Genomic DNA, 15482 nt, shown 5'->3' with positions numbered 1-15482 from the left:
AAAAAAAAAAAGAAAAAAGCATTAAAGATCTTGAAATGTTATATTCAATAATATTTACTTGGTAAATATTTACTAGAGTAGAGAAACAAAAAAGACATGAAACTTAGGGGGGAAAGTAATATGGCAGACGTAAATCCAGCTACATGGGTGATTACGTTAAATCTATGTGAGTTGAAATGTCTAATGAAGAGGCATTGTTTTTCAGACTTTTCATGGCCTAACTGGATGTTATTTTTAAATTTAAAAAAAGATACAAGTAGATTGAAAGTAAAATGATAGAAAAGATGCAGCATTTAAAGAGCAAACACAAGAAAGCTGGAGTAGCCATCTTGATATCAGACCAAATAGTCCTGAAAACAAAAGAGAGTTTTGCTTTACTAGGGGTAGTGAGAAACATTCTTGAATGATAAAAGGGTCGGTCCATTAGGAAGATATAGCCAAAACATTTGTGCACTTAATAACAGCCCCAAATACATGAAGCAAAAACTGGCAAAGAAATAGACAATAATAGTTGGAGACTTCAGTGTAATGCTTTCAATAGTGGGTAGAACAATGAGACAAGATCCGTCAGGAAAAAGAAGAATTGAACAACAACATAAACCAACTAGATCTAACAGACACGTATTGAACTTCTATACACAGTAACAACTGAATATATATTACTTTTGACTAAACACAGAATATTTTTAGGATAGACCATATACCAAACCGTAAGAGAAACCTTAATAAACTTAAAGGATAGTAATAATTCAAATTATGTTCTCTAACTGTAATGAAATAGAATTAGAAATCAATAGCAGACAGATATAGAGACATGGACATATGGACCCAAATAGAAAAATTAGAGATCAAACCATTCTCTTATAGCTATCTGATTTTTGAGAAACCAAACAAAAGCATATACTGGGGAAAAGAATGCCTATTCAATAAATTGTGCTGGGAGATCTAGATAACCACATGTAATAGACTGAAACTGGACCTGCACCATTCAGCACTTACAAAAATTGACTCAAGATGGATAAAAGATTTAAATCTAAGACATGAAATGATAAAAATCCTAGAAGAGAATGTGAGAACAAGTCTTAAAAATACCAGCCAGGGAAGAGATTTTATGAAGACTTCAGTGGCAATTGCAACAAAAAAAATAATTGGGATTTAATCAAGCTGAAAAGCTCCTGCACAGCTGAGGACACAAGAAAGTAAATAGCCTTCAGAATGGGAAAAGATATTTGCATGTTATGAATCTGACAAAAGCTTGATAACTAGGATCTATAGATAACTCAAATTAATCAACAACAAAGTCCCATCTATCACTTGGCAAGAGACATGAATAGAATCTTCTCTAAGGAAGACAGACGAATGGCTAACAAACATATGAAGAAATGGTCATCGTCCCTAATCATCAGAGAAATACAAATCAAAATCACCCTAAGATATATCACCCAGTAAGATTAGCCTACATCACAAAGTCCCAGAGTTGCTGATGTGGATGGGGAGAGAGGGGAATGATTTTACACTGGTGGGGGCTGCAAACTAATACAGCCTTTTGGGAGAGGAGTATGGAGATTCCTCAAAGAACTCAAATTAGACCTCCCATTTGGCCCCACAACCTCACTACTAGGCATCTACCCAGAAGAAAAAGAATCATTTTATCATAAAGACATTTTTACTAGATTGTTTATTGCAGCTCAATTTACAGTCACCAAAATGTGGAAACAACCTAAATGCCTATCATCCCAGGAATGGATTAACAAGCTGTAGTATGTGTACCCCATGGGATACTATTCAGCCATTTAAAAAGATGGAGACTTTACATCTTTTGTATTAACTTGGATGGAGGTGTTATGCATTCTTCTTAGTAAAGCATGACAAGAATAGAGAAGCCAGAATCCAGTGTGCTCAATTTCAATTCTAATATGAAGGCAGTAGATGAGCTAATGGGGGGGGGGGATAGTAAATAATTGGGGCTGTGTAAGCTATACTGTCTCTATTTAACTTTGCTGTTGCCAAAACAAACAAACAAACACAAAACAAACGTTCTGAAGGTAGCCATAGACAATATATAAATATTAGGAGTGTGTTTCAATGAAACCTTATTTACAGAAACAGGTGGCACACTCTGTGAATATACTTTTAGTATAGTATACAGAAGCCACCAGATTCTACACTTTAAAATGATACATTTAACAGGTTGTGAATTGACAAACTGCAAAAAAATAATAATAATAATAAAATAAAAATAGCCAGGTGTTGTGGCAGGCACCTATAGTCCCAGCTACTTGGGAGGCTGAGGCAAGAGAATCACTTAAGCCCAAGAGTTAGAGGTTGCTGTGAGCTATAACAATACAGCACTCTACGGAGGGCAACATAGTGAGACTCTGTTTCAAAAAAAAAAAAAACCAACCAGACAGTACACTGAATTTGGCCCATAGGCTGTAGTTTCCCGGTCTCTTATTTAGGATAACTCCGTTTTCCCACTGATTGATCACAGTGCTACCTTTAGAGATAGGAAATTAAAGAAGAAATAGAGCCTTTAGCAGTAGAAATGAGAAATTTGGGGAGATGTGTAGAGGGGAATAAGAATAGCATATGGTATTTTAGGTGTCTGTGGGCTGTTCAGCTAGAGATATATAGAAAATAATTCAGAGTATGGTTTTGGAGTTTGGGATATGTTTGGCTGAACATAAAACATTGGTAGTTACTGACATATAGATGGCATGTTAAAACGAGGAAGTGTGGAGGGTCAATCAAGGAAGTGTAGAGAGCAGGGGTGTCATACATATATCCCAGCACTCTGGGAAGCTGAGGCAGGTGGATTGCTTAAGCTTAGGAGTTGGAGACCAGCCTGAGCAAGAGCCAGACCCCATCTCTACTTAGGGCTACTGAGACTCCATCTCAAGAAAAGAAAAAGACAGTGTAAAAGAGTGAGAAGAAGGTTGAGGGAAAAATGGGTCTTTAAAGAGCCGTCGGGGAAAGGAGGACCAGCAAAAGATACTACATAAAAAGGAATAGTCAAAATAATCGGAGTAGAATCAAAAGTGGAATGTTTGTGGAAGCCACAGACGTGAGCTTTGGAAGAAAACAGTCACAACTTTAGATGCTACAAAGAGGTCACATAAAATATAGGCCAGCAATTAGCAACTAAGACATCATTTGTGACTTTGGGCAGGAAAGTGTTGATGAAACGTAGAGGTGAGAGACGTGTTAAAAAAGTAGAGGCATTGGGTAAGGGTAGGATGGTGAGGAAGAGAGCTGTGAAGGATAAAAGGGAAAAGACAGTAGTTCGAACAGGAAGCTGGGTTATTGGAAGAGAATTCTCTATGGGTATCTCACTTTTATTAATGTCTTTGGAGCAAAGCACTGCTCTTGTTTCAGATTGTCTTTTTAAGGATGCTTGCACAGTGACCAGCTTTTGAAGATAAGAGATGATATATACTTTCAGAGCTCAAAGATAGGTTTGTTTTTTGCTTTTTCTTTTTTTTGAGACAGAGTCTCACTATGTTGCCTTCAGTCGAGTGCTGTGGTGTCACAGCTCACAGCAACCTCAAACTCTTGGGCTTAAGCAATTCTTTTGCCTCAGCCTCCCAAGTAGCTGGGACTACAGGCACCTGCCACAATGCCCAGCTATTTTTTGATTGCAGTTATTGTTGTTGGTTAGCAAGAAGCAAGAAGCCCAGGCCAGGCTCGAACCCGCCAGCCTTGGTGTATGTGGCCATACACCCTGCTCACTGAGCTACAGGCGCTGAGCCTGTTTTTTGCCTATTATAGAAGATTTGAGTTTCTTAAGCTCAGGGTTCCTCTCCTGTAATGTACCTGATAACATGTGCAGGTGTCACCTGGTCCTCCTTGCATTGTTCTGTGAGAAATGGTTCTTGGGCATCCGAAGCAAGTATGTTAATGCTTATGCTTCTTGCTGTACCCTGAGTGACAATTTGCTTTGTCTCTGACCTGGGGGTCTTGGGTATTATGCCAGCATTCATGCAACTGTGGATGGTTGAATTGTTAGCTCACAAGTATGGTAAAATCTCAGACCCTCTTGGTACTGACAAAGAACAAAGAGGGTTTTGTTTTATTTTGGTTTGTTTAGATATGAGACTTGATTACAGGTTGAAGTTGAAGAAGCAGCAGTGAGGAAAATGAGTTTGAAAATAATCAATATGTAAAATGTAACCTGAACAGCAAGATCCACGAGGGATTGAGCTGTGAGCATAGTTGCCAGGAATTGGCCTTACATAAGAAGGATAGAAGGTAAAGGATGCATGTGGGTGTAGGTAATTTTTTAGATAAAAGAACGCCAAGTAAGATATTTCATGCCTTTTGTCTAATATTCTATTTGGAGTAGGAGTTAGGTCATCAGCAGAAAGTTCAGGGTGAGAAGGTAGAGACCTATATCAGGATAGAGAAAGTGAAATTAGCTTCTGGGAGGAAGGAAAAGAAAGGAGGAGTGATTAGGGCTAAAGGAGTTAATTAAAGCTGGTAAATAGGAATCCACAGCATGTTATTCCATTGTATAAGTTTGAGTGATTCCCTCCCCTAACACTGCTCAGGGGCAGTCAGTGATAAGACAGACAATTACACTGATCCGGTGTTTGGGGATTACAAGACACTCCTCCTCCTTTGTACTCCTCTGTGCAAAGAAGAGGAGACGGGTGGCAAGGGGTTAATGTGTGGGCCATTGGGTTTAGGCTGAAGTGTGTGGTGGGGGGAAGCAACTGAGACCAAGCTGAATGATCTTAAATAAGAACTCAGAAAGCTACAGGTCCAGATGAAATAGTAAAGCGAGTGAGTCGGGCATGAGAGGATTGGACAGGTAAAAAGTCTACAACTCCACTACCCAATGTGGTAGCCACTGGCCAGATGTTGAGACTGCACATTTGAAATGTAGCTAGTGCAGCCAAAGAACTGAATTTTGAATTTAATTTACGTTTAAAGGTAAAAACTGAGGTATTATGTAAGAATTGTAGGCCAATTGCAAGAGCCACCTACATTAGCACAGTCTCCATGCCTGCGAGTGTAGGAAATTCCCAGAACCACTCTCAAGTTTGATAAACTGCTGGAAAGACTCAAAGAATTCACTAAAAACGAGTATTCTCATAATTATAGTGTAGTACAGGGAAAGGGTACAGATTAAAATCAGCCAAGGAAAGAAGCACAGGGTCCAGGAGAAGTGCCAGATGCAGAGCTTGTCTGGTCCTCTCCATGTGGGGGCAGGATTTATTTCTAATGGTGTTGATGTGTGACTGTGCACAGGGTACTGCTCGGCAGAGCCTCTGTGTTCAGTGCTTTTGTTTTATATTGGCCCGATTGATTGATATACAGAGGGTAATCCAAAAATGTATATGCATTTTAAGGGAAAAACTATATTAAATTGTAATACTTGGGCTGGGCGCGGTGGCTCACATCTGTAATCCTAGCACTATGAGAGTCTGAGGTGGGTGGATTGCTTGAGCTGAGGAGTTTAAGACCAGCCTGAGCAAGAGTGAGACCCTGTCTCTATGAAAAATAGAAAAATTATTCAGGCATTGTGGCAGGCGCCTATAATCCCAGCTTAGTTAGGAGGCTGAAGCAAGAGAATTGCTTGAGTCAAAGACTTTGAGGTTGCTGTGAGCTAAGAAGCCAGGGCTTCACTCTACTCAGGGTGGCAAAAGTGAAACTCTGTCTCAAAAAAATAAATAAAATAAGTATAATTGTAATACTCAATATATACCAGTAACAAAAGATTAAGTCGCATTGATTTCCACCCCCCTTTGTTTGTAGCTCAAGCAGTCTACTCGCCTTGGCCCCTCAGAGTGCTAGGATTATAAGCGTGAGCCATTGCACTTGGCCCTGAGCACACTTTTAATTGCAGAAGTCAAACGTGACTTGAGTATTACAAATTTAATACAGTATACATTTTTGGCACCCTGTGAATTGGTAGCCCATATGGTTTATCTGTGTGTCCACATCAACTAGTACTTGGAGTCCACGTACTAAGTCACAGCGTTGATCTTTATAGTGTAGCCAGCCTCTACCATAAGACAATATGGGTATAGCAAGTCCCACCTTCATTCATATTGAGACTGTAGCATCACCCAGGCTCCCAGGCAGACACGCATTCCTAACAGGCATAACACTCAGAGGACCCAGAGATTGATCTGGGCCTCCCAGAAGTCAAGGTAGGCTAGATCTTCTCTTTGGGGAAGGCCAAATTCTTCACTATACACAGTATAAAATATTTTTCTGTCAAACACAGCCCTTATTTCGGTAAAATTACATTTCACTTTGGCTCTACACAAGTCAGCATCTGAGTTGTGACATGCTATAAGTATAAAATACACTGGCTTATGAAGATGTAGTATGAGAAAAAGAAGGTAACCTAGTTTTTATGTTATATGTTAAAGTGAATTTTCGATATATTGAGTTAAAATGAGTTATTAAATTTAATTTCAAAATGAGTAATTCATTATACTTTTTAATGTGATTACTAAGTTATATAAATGGCCCACATTCTATTTTTATTTGACAGTACTGATCTGGAAGATTGTGATAAAAAATGGGGGAGTGAGCAGTGCCCATAGCTCAGTGGGTAGGGCGCCAGCCACATACACCAAGGCTGGCAGGTTCGAACCTGGCCCGGAGCCAGCTAAAACAACGATGAGAACTACAACAAAAAACTACCCAGCTGTTGTGGCAGGTGCATGTAGTCCCAGCTACTTGGGAGGCTGAGGCAAGAGAATCACTTAAGCCCAAGAGTTGGAGGTTGCTGTGAGCTGTGATACCACGGCACTCTACCGAGGGCAACATAGTGAGACTCTGTCTCAAAAAAATAAAAAAAAAAGAAACAGGGGAGTGTCCTGTTAGAGTTTATAATTTCAGAGATAGAATAATACTCACTGAAGACTATTCTGGTGCTGGGCACAGTGACTCACACCTGTAATGACAGTGTGATTTGGGAGACCAAGGCAGGAGTATCACTTGAGCTCAAGACCAGCCTGTGTAAGAGCAAGACCCTGTCTCTACTGAAAAGAGAACAAATTAGCAGGATCTGGTGTCAAGTGCCTGTAGTCCCAGCTGCTTGGGAGGCTGAGGCAGGAAGATAGCTTGAGCTTAGGGGTTTGAGGCTTCAGTGAGCTGTGATGACACCACTTCACTCTATATCAGGAAGACTGCGCCAGACTCTGTCTCAAAAAAACAAAACAAACAAACAAACAAAAAAAGCAAAGACAGTTCTAAGATGTGGCCACCTGAAGAAGTTGCTGATCTTTAATGGAGTTGTACATCACTGAAGAAAAAGAAAGTCAAGGGTCCACGAGGCTTAGGCTATCCTCATGTACATCTACACTTCCCAGATGACTGGCAGAATCTGGATGAATCAGCAGATAACGAACTGAATTTCAGCATCATGTCTTTGGGAAATTTGAAGGCAGGAGAGGCAGAAAGGGGATATACCAGCTATTCAAGTATACCACAGTAGTATATCACAGGGAGGTAGTAGGAATTTAAAAGCGTTTATATTATTTCCTAATCCCTCAGAGAACATTGTTTAAGAGACCTATAGAGGAATTATCTCAGAGGAGTTGGTTGGAAACGGGAGAAGTAGTGGCATGGATATAAAAGCCCTGCTACCTGCCCTTCTGTGCCCTGTCTGCCCCTACTTCACATTCATGACCCATCTCAAATCTTATCCCCCCTGCGAACTCTGCTCTTATTTTGCCAGATAGTTAATTGCCTTTTGTTATTCTCTTTGGATACATCTCTCCTATAGCACTTTTTGTCTTACATATGTATGTATTTATTGCATTTCTAAGTCTGTCATTTACTGAAAGGAAACTAGGTAGTTTTGATTCTAGTTTCTTTCTTTTTTTTTTTTTAAGAGACAGAGTCTCACTATGTTGCCCTTAGTAGAGTGCTGTGGCATCACAGCTCACAGCAACCTCCAGCTCTTGGGCTTAGGCAATTCTCTTGCCTCAGCCTCCCAAGTAGCTGAGACTACAGGCTCCCACCACAATGCCCGGCTATTTTTTGTTGCGGTTTGGCTGGGGCTGGGTTCAAACCCACCACTCTCAGTATATGGGGCCAGCGTCCTACTCCCTGAGCCACAAGTGCTGGCCAAATCCAGCACTTTATCAAGTAAAGTTTCCCGAATACCAGGCAGAACTCATGGGCATTTAAAACAAATAACTAATTTAAGAGGAGCCTGTAAAATGTGCATGATTTATTACGAACATTCTCAATGCCTTAAAAATAACATTTCCCAGTGGTGATAACATGTATGGAACCCAGAACTTCTCACAAAACCATTTATTCATGTCATGGGTCATTCTGAGAGAATTAGGGCAGGGGATAAAAAAGACTGAATTTCATAACTGTTGGGTACCAGATACTGTGTTAAGTGTTTCATGTAAGTTATTTAGTCTTGGGACATAAACACATTTGTTTGCAAACACTACTATATACTTGTTTGTTGTGGCTTTTGAGTTTTTGTTTTTGATTTTTTGTTATTTTTTTGCATATTTTTATTTAATCCTCAACACTCTTTGTATTTTTACAACTAAACTACTATTTTCTCACTAACTTACTCCCTTCAACTATAAAAAAACTAGCTGTTTTCTAAGGCTTTCCCAACAGAGAAGCAAATAACCATCCTATGAACTTAAGTCACCCTGAATCAAAACAGTTGACTTCCATTTCCTTCCCTTACTAATTTCCTATTCATTATTCTCCATTTTTTGTTTTATTTCCTTAATATCAGACATGAGTATTTTATGTTTGTTACCCACCCAAATGTATGGGGAAGCCACCTCTGCTTTCATCTCACTTCGTTGCAAAACGTTTATTCATAATTGTCTAATCATCCTGTCACTTCTGCCATGCCATAAAAATAGATGCCCCAGAGAATGAGGCAAGTATTTTTGCTGTATTGAGTACATAGAAGTCTCAAAGGAGTATTTTTGCCTGGCTCTTGTATTAGTACTTTTCCTGAGGGTTTTCTGAACTTTCTAAAACCCTTTTTGGAAAATGTAGTTTTTCTGACAGAGTAAAACTACTAGAATAATAAAGACATTTTTAATTATAATAGCCATTAAGGTGAGCAGTAATATTTAATCCAGCATATGCTTTAGATATTATTTATAAACATAAGAAATAAATGTTACCGCTCACCCTAGTGGATATGAGAGTCGCCCCACACGATCCAAAGAGGCACATTCATTTCGCTAATAAAATCCAAGGTTCAGAAAATGGTTTTAAGAAGTCAGGATAGGATTTTATTCAATCAATCATCTTTTGTTATTTTAATAAATATTTATTAAGTGCCTAATATTTACCAAATATTATTTGAAGTATTGCAGACAGTAGTGAACAAAATAGAAAAACACCCCTGTCTTCATGGAGCTTACTTGCTAAATGGGGTAGAATGTATAATTTGTTAGAAAATGATAAGGTGCGAAGGGGAGTGGGGGTGGGTGTGAAATTGAAGTGCTGGGGGGATTGACGGTAGGGATCGGGTGGTCTGGGAAGGCTATGCTGAGAAGCCTGTACTTTTCGTAAAAGATCATGCCAATATCGGGGAGAAGAGCATTTCAGATAGAACAAAGGCTCTGAGGTGAGGGTATTTCTGTTGTGTTTGAAAAATAGCAAGGTTATTACATGGCTGGGGTAGAATGAGGGAGCCAGTGATGCTCAGAGATCATAAGCTGGGAGTCTAGGGAGGATTCAACAGAAAAGTGATGTTACCTAATTTTGGATTTAGAGGAATTACCCTGGCTGCATAGAAATGCGAACTTAGGTTCATATAAAAACCTACACACAACTGTTCATAGCAGCTTTTTTGGTAATAACCCAAACCTGGAAACAACCAAAATATCCTTCAGTCAGTAAATGTGTAAGCAAACTGTTGTACATCTACCCCATGCTGTCCTACTCAGTAATAAAAGGAGCAAGTGACTGGTGGATACAACAGCTTAGACTGAGCTAAGGGCATTATGGTGAGCGAAAGAAAAAGCCGATCTGCAAAGGTCGTCTTTTATACAGCTCCTTTACATAAACAGTCTCAAAAAGACAGACTTACTTAAGTGGAAAACAGATGAGTGGTTTCTAGGAGTTAGGGATGGGGGAGGAGGAACAAGCCTGGCCCTAAAGGGGTAGTCCAAGGTTAGGTCTCTGTGCTCATGGAGTTTCTTACCTGTGCATGACACATGCAGGAGTGCTCAGTGACAAGGGACTCTGCGCAGTTCTGTGTCTTGACTGTAGTGCTGCCACAAACCTACACACGTGATCAAATGACACAGAACTGTATACAGGTTGTGCGCCCATCAGATTCTGGGTTTTGATATCATCCTATAATTATGTAATTTGTAACCACTGGAGGAAACTGGGTGCAGGGTACACGGGACCTCTCTGTACTACCTTCACGACTTCCTGTGAATCAGTAAATGTTTCAAAATAAATAGTTTTTTAAAAAGGATTATTATCCTGGCTTGAGAGCAGGTGGAGGGGGCAAAAGGCAGAAGCAGGGACACTAGGTAAGAGTAATGCTGGGAGGTTACTGCAGTACTGGATTAGGCTGGTGGCCCTGGAGGAGGCTGGAGGCAGGGGTGAAGAAAAGGTGAGTTCTAGGTATGTTTTGAAGGCAGCTTTAGGAGAATTTGCTGATGGATTGGATATGGGGTATGAGAGAAAGAGATGAAAGATGACACAAAAGTTTTTGGCCTGAGCAACTGGAAGAGCAAAGATAAGAGTTAATAACAAGATCCAGCACCAAGTCCAGAAGCCTGGTATGAGGTAGTTGGGCTCCAAAGAAAACAAAATGACAAAGCCTCTTCCTCTCTTGAGCAGCAGCCCGGGCTTAGGCTTAAGAGCATAATAGGATATTGAAGTAAGCGCACTCCTGTTAACCTGCTCACAGGCAGCTGAGTTATCTTGGCCTTGCCTTGGCTCTTTTGGGAAGAAGCATTTTTGTTTGGTAAACAGGATGTCGTTTCCATGGGTATAGGAAGAAGAAATGATAGAACTTAGTGGCCAAGCAAAGAGCTGCTAGCTGCGGTTGGCTTGGAATTGGCAGAGTTTTTCAGGTAGTCACCTAAGGTTAGCACACATGCTGCTTTTTCTCCTTTCTAGTCTGTGTCCGTTCTTCATCATGAGAAATGAGAATTTTCTGTCCTGTTGTTTGACCTGGTGTCAGAGGATGTTCATTTTCAGCTGTTTTTTTTGCATCAGCTATGAGTTGCAGATTTAGACAAATGGAGACACTGTAGGTAAGGGTGGAAAAGTGACTTATTTTAAGAACTGTTGGCCCTCCACCACTATCCCATTAGTGGCATGCCTCTGACACTCCAGTAAAGCTGGTCTAGGGAAGCTAGGACCGGCTTATGTATGTGTTTGCTCTTTGCAGCTTTTTTTTTTTTTTTGGCTGGGGCTGGGTTTGAACCCGCCACCTCTGGTATATGGGTCCGGCGCCCTACTCCCTGAGACACAGGCGCTGCTCTGTGTTTGCTCTTTGAAATGTTAGAACCTAAGTGTACCCCAAGATGTTTCTCCCTAAGTAAGACTGGGACAGAATTGGTGCTCTAATACTTTTGAAACTTCAGAATTCATTTCCTCTATTTCTGATAGTATGAGGGCTGTCGTGAAAGTATCCAGCCATGTGTACTTTGCATCTCTGTCTGGATACTTTACAGCCAGTATAGCTTCCCGTGGGCTATTAAGTCCCTTAGTATCACTAATGTCTCTTTATTTTGTAAGGAAGAGGACATAAAAAGGTTAAAGAAGTCACATGCCAAGTCATTTATGGTAATTGGAAAGTGAGAAAGAGAACTCAGACTCTTTTGCTTTTGATAAGAGCTTGAAACAGATGAACTGTTTTTTCCTTTTAACCAAGAGCCACCTCATCCCTGTCCAGTCGAGATTATTGGAGTTGTTATAAAAGCAAACTTTAAAGGTGCTCTAGGCCTATGAGGGTAACTAAATAGATACGTGGTTAATTGATGGTGAAAAATAGACTTTGAGTGATGGACTTTATGCTGCAAGTGTCTGAATGAGATTTGTTTAGATTGTGGGTCAGGGGATGTCAGGAGCCGGGAAATGCCAGAAGCAAGGCTCGTATCTACGTGTGGGGTGATTGGGACTAAGGCTGTGGGTTATTTGTAGCCCAGTATCTAGGAGAGCTAACTCACTGAATTGCCTGGAAGAAGCAGAACTGCGCTTTCAGAGGTCCTTGAAGCTGGAGTTTATCCTTACAGGGTTCAAAATACATTTCAGCTTGAAAGCTGAGTAGATTCAGGAGCCATTTTGTTTCATTTGCCGTCTGAAAGTGCTCGAGTATTTATTCAAAGGCTGTGACTGTGTGTTAAGTCCAGGCTGGGCCACTGCTGTGGATTTCTTCACTGCAAGTTAAACATCACATTTGAACTTGAAGAATGTTTGCCGCCTGCTTATAGAGCACATACGAATATAAAGCAGCCATTTGTCAGTGGGCAGCTGAAAGGCAATTTTCAGCAGGGACTGCAAACCGCTGCAGACGGCTGGCTCCCGGCACACCCACTAGGCCTCAGAGGGTCACACTAAAAGCAAACCAAGGGGCAGGGTGGTGGTGATGGGGCGTGGATGAAATGGGCCAAAATAAAAGCAGAGGCCAAGATCTGAGTGAGATGGAGCCACTAAGAGGTACCTGTATGTGGAGAAGAGGACAGTGTTCCCAAAGAGGAGGAACTTGAACAGCAGACACAACGGCCAGGAATAAACATCTAGTCTTTGCGTGTTTGCAGCTTGTGCTTTTTAAAACTAAGTGACCCGTGTATCTTCCTTGTATCTATAACTATAGAAATATTGGAGGTGAGTTTGGGAAAAGTATTATAGTTTGAGCTGTTTTATTCAGTGCACTACCACAAATACCTTTTAACCAGAACCATTAATGGTGACAGTGAACATATAATCACCTTTAAGCACTATAGAATCCTGTGATCTTTTGTGATCTATTAACCAAATGCTTAAGTATTTTCTATATAGTGTTCTGTTTTTTCTTTCTTTCTTTTTTTTTTTTTTTTTTTTGAGACTAAGTCTCACTCTGTTGACCTGGGTAGAGTGCTGTGGCATCATAACTCAACAGCAACCTCAAACTTTGGGGCTCAAGCGATCCTCTTGCCTCAGCCTCCCAAGTAGGTGAGACTACAGGCATCCGCCACAACGCCTGGCTAGTTTTTCTATTTTTTGTAGAGATGGGAGTCTCACTCTTGCTCAAGCTGGCCTCAAACTCCTGGGCTCAAGCGTTCACCTCCCTCAGCCTCCCAAAGTGCGGCTTCCTATATGGTACTGAGTGAACCTTTTAAAAGATGTCTTTTTAAATATCTTTGAAAAGTAAAGCTTTGTCATGTATAGTAACTTTTAATCAAAGTGCAAGTTTATCCCCAGATATGCTACCCTTTCTTTGGCTGTAACATGCAAGAGCGTTTACTTCTATTTAAAAGTGAACTTCTATCTAGACGCAGGGGGCTTGGCAGTATAAGTGTATTGTCCAAGGACAAATTGTGGTTACAAAACAGGACTGGGTTTCATTCCACCAGCTCCTGGCCTGCGTAACAATTTGAGAACTTTCCAATCGTTTTAGGAAAACAAGGTACTTAGAAATTTATAAAGAGTTTCTTAATAAAAGAAAATCACTTATTTTGGAAATCACAAAATTAATCATTCTCCCGTCTTTAAGAAGTGCTTTGATGTATTCTGGTAATTAGTATTTACTGCCAGATGAATGTCTCTTGGGCACTTTAATTAATGGGTGGCTTGGCCAAATGAGCTTCTGATGGTAAACCTTCACGAAGGTTTATTTTTATGTTTCTCAAGAATAGCTGTCTCTTCAAAGCTCTTTAATTAGACAGAGTTTAGCAACTAAAACATATTATTAGAATAATTAGGCCTTGGGTTAAGAGAAATAGGGGGTCAAAGGAGCAGGTACTGTTAGAGAATGGCCTCTGAAAATAAAACATAGCGTTCTCCCTCTGATAATGTCTAGTTCCTTAACAGCTTATGTTACGTTACTGTCACTAGTTGGGGCCTTCGTTGTTTAACGATGATATGACAGATCTCACCAGAAGCCCAAATACACCAGAGTGTGAGGTCCTTTATCACCACCTCTAACTCGCTTAGAAAGCTATATTCTGGTCCTTTTAACATCTAAGCTGAAGACTTATTTTCTCCTTTTCTTCCATTAAATTGGTAATCATGGCTCTAACAAGAGGGAAATACTTCCCCAAGATCTTGTGCGTGACAAACAAAAATTATAGCAATTCCTCTGAGGTGTCTTTCTTCATAACTTAAATTATCTACTTAGACATGTTCTTAAAGTTGCTGTGTTATTTGCTCTCTAAGATTTTATGTTCTTATGCTCAGAATGTAGTTTGCATTATTTCAAAAACTGCTATGAGGATGTGTCATCATCCAACTCGCTTTATCCTCTGCCTGCCGTTTTTGGCCCCAAGCTCTCAGTCTTGGCCATCATTGCTAGTAAATCCGTTTTACCTTGAACTTACTTTTTGTGGTAAAGAAAAGATATGCCTGACTAATCTTCTAGGCGAGGGAAATATCACCAAAAATCATTGGGTATTCTTGGTAAACCACTATTGATAAGTAAACAATAATATTTGTATCTGTGTTGTCTAATTTTTCACTTTACTACCTTAGGATTGCTTACAATGGCAAACATGTCCTTTTTCTCAGTTAGATCAGTTGTTTAGAGGACACCCGTGATAAGACTATTAGAAATTTCAAACAGAACGTACTGTGTCATAGCTAATCTTTCTAATTCCCGTAGCGGTTACAACCTGTGTGTGTTGTTGATTTGATGAAGAATTGGGTCAAAGACATGTATGTTACTGGTTCAGCATAAACTTACTGCCATTCTTGGAAAGTTCTCAAAGAAATTACTAATCAGTAAAATCATTTTTATGTATTATTTTCAAATCATCTTTAAATGTTGAGGATAGCATAGTATTACAGACTTTATCGCATGTAAATTCTTTATCGCAAGTTGAATGTTCCCATTTAAGTTGGTAGAAACGTCACTTGGGTTTTGATTGATGTAATCTATAAAAATTAACATGGTTTTATAAAATTTGATAAGCTCAATACATACAAATACAAAAAATATAGGCATCTTGTTATGCATTCTAGAGAATAATGGCCAAATGTGTTTTTAATGTCAAATTTTAAAACTTTGAGAAAGCAGACGAGATAGTAGCCTAAATAGAGTCCTGTATAAAGCCGTTTCCCCCTTAGCAATGACTAATTTCTGTCTACTCTTCCCTGAAATGATCGATTATTAGGACCTTGCTTTTTGACTTACCCTTTAACACAGGAAATATTTCTGCTACTGATCTTGATGGGTGTGTTTGCTCATGTATATGTGATCTTTTGCAATGAAGATGTGACAGGGAAGGTGTTGCATGCTATGGCCCTTGAAAAATATCATTGTAACCCTGAGAACGCTTTTGTTTTTCTTATATCCATGCAAG

The 15482-nt window shown here is 39.9% G+C and overlaps 1 protein-coding gene across 1 annotated transcript in view; it reads left to right on the top strand.

Moving 5' to 3' along the window:
- Positions 1–15482, top strand: part of SIK3 (SIK family kinase 3) — a 250085-nt gene that overhangs the window by 158831 nt on the left and 75772 nt on the right. The window lies entirely within an intron of this gene.

This window comes from Otolemur garnettii, unplaced genomic scaffold (genome assembly GCF_000181295.1).
Source record: "Otolemur garnettii isolate 467f Iridium unplaced genomic scaffold, OtoGar3 scaffold00086, whole genome shotgun sequence".
Classification (NCBI taxonomy): domain Eukaryota; kingdom Metazoa; phylum Chordata; class Mammalia; order Primates; family Galagidae; genus Otolemur; species Otolemur garnettii.
This window is presented reverse-complemented; position numbering and strand designations above follow the sequence as displayed.